The 6805-nt window shown below is 47.9% G+C and overlaps 1 non-coding gene across 1 annotated transcript; it reads left to right on the top strand.

Moving 5' to 3' along the window:
* Positions 1 to 4935: 4935 nt before the first annotated feature.
* Positions 4936 to 5042, top strand: LOC114007924 (U6 spliceosomal RNA). Its single transcript, XR_003549491.1, has one exon. It is a non-coding gene; the product is annotated as a U6 spliceosomal RNA (small nuclear RNA).
* The last annotated feature ends 1763 nt before the right edge of the window (positions 5043 to 6805 follow it).

Genomic DNA, 6805 nt, shown 5'->3' with positions numbered 1-6805 from the left:
TCCCACGGCCACCCTTGGCAGCTCCACTGTCCCTCAGCCCCCAGGCTGGCCAGGTGCCCCGCGCTCTGGCCCTTGCTCAAGCCGTTCTTATTTGACTGTTCTTCCTCTCCACTTCCTCTCCCGGTAGAATCCTCCTTGTCCTTATTGCCGGCAAACCGAAACCGACCTCCGCAGCCGCCTGCCTTTAAACAAGCTGTAGACGCGTCGGACAGGGACGCCGTGGTAAAACGTGATGCTCTGTGTTACCCATGTGGGAGGGTTCCCGGTTCAGGCCCAGAGACCTCCCTGGGTATTCCAGGCACACGTGTGCTCAGATCTGGGGCCCGCCGAAGCTGGGGTGACTGTGGTCAAACCCTGCAGGTGGGGCCGTTTCCCTCTCTCCCTCCGTCCTGCCTTCATGGGGTCAATGAATAAGTACTCTCTGGCTCTGTCCCTCTCTGGCCAAATTGAAATAAATAAATAAATAAAGTTAAATAAAATCATTATTTAAAAAACGAAAAAAAAACCCTCACTTGTCACTAATATTTACCACTTACCCTACCTTGGCACAGACAGCCCAGTGCTGGCTCAGTGGGTAGTGGAAAGAAATGTTGCGGGATTTTATCACCAGGCTTCCTGGTACAGTCTCAGCCCCCCTAACCACCGGGCCCTGGAGCCAGCCCCAAGCCAGGATCTTTTAGGTTTTGCTTGTTTGTTTTAATTTTTCTTTAAGAAAGTAGATATTGGGGCCAGCAAGTAGCACGGTGGTTAAGGCACTGGATTCCCACATGGCCAACCATGGTTTGAGTCCTAGACCTGATGTCTTGAAAAACATGCCAGGTACATGTGCACATATGCCCAAACTCCCAGGAGGAGGATGGAGGAGGAAGGACTGCAGCATGGCCACTCTCCCTGAGAGGTGATTTCTCACTTCCCCTCTGTCACTCTGTCTCTCTCGGGTGAGTATATATGCCCTATAGCAAAAAATAAAAATAAAAATAAAAATTATTATAGCCATCCTAGTGGGTTATGAAAGGGTATCTCACTGTGGTGTATTATTATTTTATTTAACTTTATTTATTTATTTATTTAAATTTTACCAGAGAGGGACAAAGTGAGAGAGAGAGAGAAAGCGGGAAAGTGAGAAAGCAAGCTGCCAGGTCCAGAACTTGAACCACTGTTGGCCATGTGGGAGTCCAGTGCCATTAACCACCGTGCCACCTGCCGGCCCTTCACTGTTTTTACTTGCATTTCCCTAATGACTAGTGGTATTGGTCACCTTTGCCCTTGACTGTTTGGGAGAGACCTCAAGTTGGGTCTCCTCAGTCTCTCTCTCTCTCTCTTTTTTATTTCCTTTTTTTTTTTTGCCCTAGGGACCATGTGCTTACCAGAAAGAGGGGAAAGTGAGAAATCAGCTCCCAGGGAGGATGGCCACACCACAATCCCTTCGCCTCCATTCTCCTCCTGGGATTTTGGGCATGCACATATATAAATATATATATATACACCCAGCATAACTTTCAAGCTAGCAGATCTGGGACTCAAACCCTGGTTGACCATGTGGAAGTCCAGCACCTTAACCACCACACCACCGCCTAGCCTCCTCAGTCTCATCCCTAGGTTGGGACACTCCCTAGAGTTGGGATGAAATGGGCATGCTGTGTGAAGAGCTTAGCATCGGTGCTGGGTGCATAGTAGGGTCTCTCAAGACTGACTCGGGGAGCCCTAAGCCATCCCTGTCAGCCGGGCGCGTGTGCGCGTGTGCCCAGGATCCCAAGAGGAGAATTGAGGAGAAGAGATTGTAGCACGGCCATCCCCCTGGAGGGTGATTTCTCACTTTCTGTCTCTCTCTGTCTTTCTGGAGAGTGCCCTATAGCAAAAACCTCTCAAAAACAAAACAAAACAAAAACCTCACACCAGGCATGTGTGTGCGTACCCAAGAATCCGAGAGAATGGAGGAGAAGGTGCAGCATGGCCACCCCCAGGTGATGATTTCTCACTCTCTGTCTCTGTCTCTCCAGAGAACACATGAGCCCTATAGCAAAAATCTCTCTTAAAAAATAAATGAAATAATAATGATAATGATAATAATAATAATAATAAAAGCACAGACTCAAGGCAAACTCCCTGGGACCAAATCCTAGCTCTGCTGTTTGCAAGCTGAGTGACTTTGGGAAAATTACCTACCACTCTGTGCCTCAGTTTCCCCATCTGTAAAATGAGGATAATAATAACGCTGCCCCTCCTAGGATTGTTGTGGGAATTAATGATCATTATTTGTTTATATATGCTAGAGGACATGTGGACTCGCGGGGGGGCAGTGAGAAAGCGCTCCCTAGTGGGATGGCCACACCACGATCCTTTCCTTTCCGCTCTCCTGTTAGGATTTTGGGTACACATGCACACACAGCAGGTGTGGTTTGCGAGCTACTGGGTCCTAGACTTGAACCGTGCAGTGGGCCATGTGGGATCCAGCCACCCTAACTACCATGCACCGGCTGGCCCAGTCCCTCTGCTCTTACCGTGTTCATTCCTGTGGCCCCTGCCTCCACATCTGTGCAAGGAGGCCTGGCATCGCCAGGCGAGCCCGACGGTTCAGGGAGGTAATGGATGCTAACTGCCCACACGAAGTGGCCGGGTCGGGGCTGGGAGTTGGCCAAGGTCACAAAGCCAGCTGGTGGCATGTCAGATTAGTCACAGGTGCAGGACACCATGACAGCTGCCACTCCCCGAGCCCACCAGGAGGCCCACAGGCTGGTAGCTGGAGGGTCCTCGCTCACAGACGGGTGTCCCCACACCCTTCCCTTGTCCCGTTCTAGCATCTGATGTCCTGTTTATGTGGGTCCTGCAAGTGGGCTCTGCTGTTTCGTGAACATGTTTTGTTTCTACACAACGACACATCATTGCGTCCAGTAGCTCTCATGCCCTGGGTGCTGTCGTAAAATCTAGGCTTGTTGCTTCAGACCGCTACGTTGAACGCCGTGGTGTACAGCCCCCATCCTCCCGCCCATCCCGCCCTGATTCCTCTTTACGTGCCCGCAGGGCCAGGCCGAGATTCCGGGTCGATCAGGAGTGGAGTTGCTGGGTCACAGGGCACGCCTGTGTTTAATTTGACTGAGCCTGGCCTACCTCGGTCCACAGTGGTTGCTCAGCCAGCCTACCCTGCCGCCCACACCCGAGGGCCCCTGTGTTCCCCTGCCAGTGCTGGGTTTCATTTGCATTTTTGCCAGAGGTAAAGTGCTATCGGGTGAGTTGATGCGTCTCTTATGCTTGTCAGCTGTTGGAGTTTTGTCTCCTTTAATTACCTGTTCCTCACTCCTGTCTATTTCTGGGGCCTGGTTGCTGGCCTCTCGCTCTGCAGACGTTCTTTGCATCTAGTCTAGATAATACTCTTTGGTGGATTTAAAAAAGAAAAAAGATTTATTTATTCATTTATTTACATTTGTTATTATTTTAAAATTTATTTTAAACAATTATTTTAGTTAACTTTATTTATTTATTTAAATTTGACCAGAGAAGGACAGAATGTGTGTGTGTGTGTGTGTGTGTGTGTGTGTATGAGAGAGAGAGAGAGAGAGAGAATGCAAGCCACCAGGTCTAGGACTTGAACCGCCATTGGCCATGTGGGAGGCCAGCGCCCTTAACCACCACACAATGCCACCTACTAGCCCCTGGTGGATTTTTAAAAAACTTTATTCATTTATTTTAATTTGACAGAGAGGGACAGAGCAAGAGAGTAAAAGAGAGAGAGGGGGAGAGAGAGAAAGTGAAAAGTTAAGCCACCAGGTCTGGAACTTGAACTACAGTTGGACATGTGGGAGTCCAGCACCTTTAACCACCATGCCACCTGCTGGCTTCTCCTTGGTGGATTAAAAAAAAAAAGATTATGTATGGGGCCAGCAGGTGGCATGGGTGCTGGATCCCACATGACTTACTCTGAAGTCCGAGTCCTGGACCTGGCAGTCTGGCAATCACACTGGGAGAATATATGTGCGAAATCTTGTGAGGACAGTAGAGGAGGAGGGACTGTGGCATGGCCACCCTCCCGGGGGTGGTGGTGGTGATTTCTCACTCTCTCTCTGGCGAGCACACGTACCTCATAGCAAAAAAAAAAAAAAAAAATTATTTTAAGTTTGTGCCATGGGGAGTGTGTGCTCGCCGGAAGAGACAGAGCGAGAGATGGAGAGAAGGAAAGTGACAGATCACCCCCTGGAGGGGATGGCCATGCCACAGTCCCTTCTCCTTCATTCTCCTCTTGGGATTTTGGGCATGCACATGCATCCGGTGTGCTTCCCCCACACCCTCAGGATTGATTTATTTATTTATTTCCATTTGTTGTTATTATTATTATTTTAGTTTGATCAGAGAGAGACAGAGAGAGAGAGAAAAGGAAAGTGAGGAAGCAAGCCACCAGGTACAGGACTTGAACTGCGGTCAGCCATGTGGGAGTCCAGCGCCTTTAACTACCACACCACCTGCTGACCCTCATCCAGTATGATTTGCAAGCTGTCAGGTGTGGGGTTCAAACCGCGCTCGACCATGTGGGAGTCCAGTGCCTTAGCCACTATGTGACCTGCTGGCCCTTGGCCTAAAGTTTATTTATCAATGAGAGGAAGAAGTTCATTTTTTTGTTTTTAAGAATTATTTATTTTATTTACTGTTATTTTTTAATTTGACCAGAGAGAGAGAGAGAGAGAGAAAGGGAAAGTGAAAAAACAAGATACTAGGTCGGGGACTCAAATGGCAGTGGGTCATGTGGGAGTCCAGTGCCTGCCCTGGTCCACCACACCGCCTGCCTGCCCCCTGAGAGAGGTTTTTTTTTTTTTTTTTTTTTTTTTTTTTTTAAAGGTTATTTATTGAGCCAGCAGGTGGCATGGTAGTTAAGGCACTAGTCTCCCATATGGCTGATCGAGGTTCGAGGCCTGGCCCCAGCAGCTTGAAAATCATGCCAGGAGCGTGCTCGCTTTGGCAGCACATATACGAAAACTGGAACGATACAGAGAAGGTTAGCATGGCCCCTGTGCAAGGGCGACACGCAAACTCGTGAAGCGTTCCATATTTTCAAGTCTGGAGTTGAATATTATATCCCAGAATTTAATTGGGAAAACTGAATCACAAGAAAAGATAAAGTACATGAGGTGAAATAGCATTTTATGACTTTTGACTAAAACATTGTTGATTGTTTTCTAGGCTTTGTTTTCCGGTTTTAAAGATTTTTGTCTCGTCTTGAGCTGCCGATAGGTTCATGTACCTACTATTTGAACAGAACTCCAACCTGTTCCCTGGCTTTAAGTTTTAAGCGTATTTCCTTAGCATTTCTTGGATTTATTAAAGTTAAATCTGCTTTTCTTGAAATTGAAAAATACAGTAAAAAATACCTAATTAATGACCACAGTAAACTATATAGCAACTAGGTGCTACCTTATAGTATAGTCACTCTACTCAGAGTCTCATGCCTTAGACATGTGTCCACAGATATGTGTGTATCAGCAGAGCATGCTACTGAAAGTAGTGAGATTGTTTAAGAAATTTAGTGAATCAATAAAATGTGGGGGGGAAGGAATTAAAAACAACTGTGGACACCTGAGATAGTGTGGGAGGAGCGTGGGAAATGGCAGAGGGTGAGAAATGGGGGGAATTATATATATATGAAACTAGAAATGGAAAGTTATTGATGATAACATGTATGATTAAGCTACTATGCAGCATCTTCTGGATGGGAAATTACATTTTGTATGCTCAGTGAATAAATGTAAATTAATTCATTAAAAAAGAAATAAAAAAAGATTAAAAAAAAATGTCCTCTCGCCCTCCCAGCGCACAAATGCCCTTCTCCTCCTGTCCTAGGGGATTTTGTACCTCATACTCACTGTTGCTGGGTTTCATCTTTAAAGAATAAAAATTTCTGTCTCATACTAAAAAAAAAAAAAAAAAAAAAAGAAGAAGAAAGAAAGAAACTCATGCCAGGAGCTTGCGCATGTGTGCCCCAAATCTTGAGAAAATGGAGGGAAAGGGTTGAAGCCTGGCCAGCCTCCCAAGGGGGGTGATCTCTCACCTTTGCTCCCTCTTCTCTGTCTCTCTCAGGCGAGCTCACATGCCCTATGGCAAAAAACTATTAAAAAAGAGAAAAGAAAAGTTTTGTTTTTTTTTTTTTCCTTCCATGAATGAGAGGGAGGCAAAGAGACAGGGCCTCCCAATAGGGTTTTCTGCGGGCCTCGCCCAGACTCGGCCCGTCAGGGTCACGGGCATGCGTGATGCGAGCTGGAACCTTCCCGCAGAGCTCCATCATCACTGCTAAGCCACTGGCTGGCCCCTGAGAGACTGACGTTTGAAAGTCTAGGTCAAATCCTAGCTAGGATTACAGCACGTGCACTCACGAGAAGGCTGCTGTCTTACCCCGGGCTGGGAATTGAACTCTCACGTGGCCTGCCTCTGAGTGCAGCATTTTAGCAGCGTGCACCACTGCAGCTGAGCTCTTGGTCCATTTTGGCACGGTGAGCCTCCACCATCCTTCTGTCATCTCCAAGCACTTTGAAATCTGACTCCTCTCCCTCCTGTGGGCCTCCAGATCCGATCCTTCTTGTGATGGCACAAGGAGGACTTTCTCACTGTCTCTGCCCTTTCGGTAAATGCCAGGCGTCTGGGACAGGGTACAGCCTGCACCAGGAACTTGCTCTTAGCATGGGGCCCAGGCATGGGGGAGGGAGGGGCAGGGCAGGGCAGGGCAGGAAGGCAATGTCCCAGCGCCCTGTCCCTACTCCTTGGGGCCCAGCGTGGTCGGTATTTCTTTGCTCCTGGATCATGGTGGTGGGCCTGAGTCCTCAAC

This window comes from Tupaia chinensis, unplaced genomic scaffold, assembly GCF_000334495.1.
Source record: "Tupaia chinensis unplaced genomic scaffold, TupChi_1.0 Scaffold000252_1, whole genome shotgun sequence".
NCBI classification, from domain to species: domain Eukaryota; kingdom Metazoa; phylum Chordata; class Mammalia; order Scandentia; family Tupaiidae; genus Tupaia; species Tupaia belangeri.
The sequence above is the reverse complement of the archived record's forward strand: the minus strand, read 5'-3'. Positions and strand labels throughout refer to the sequence as shown.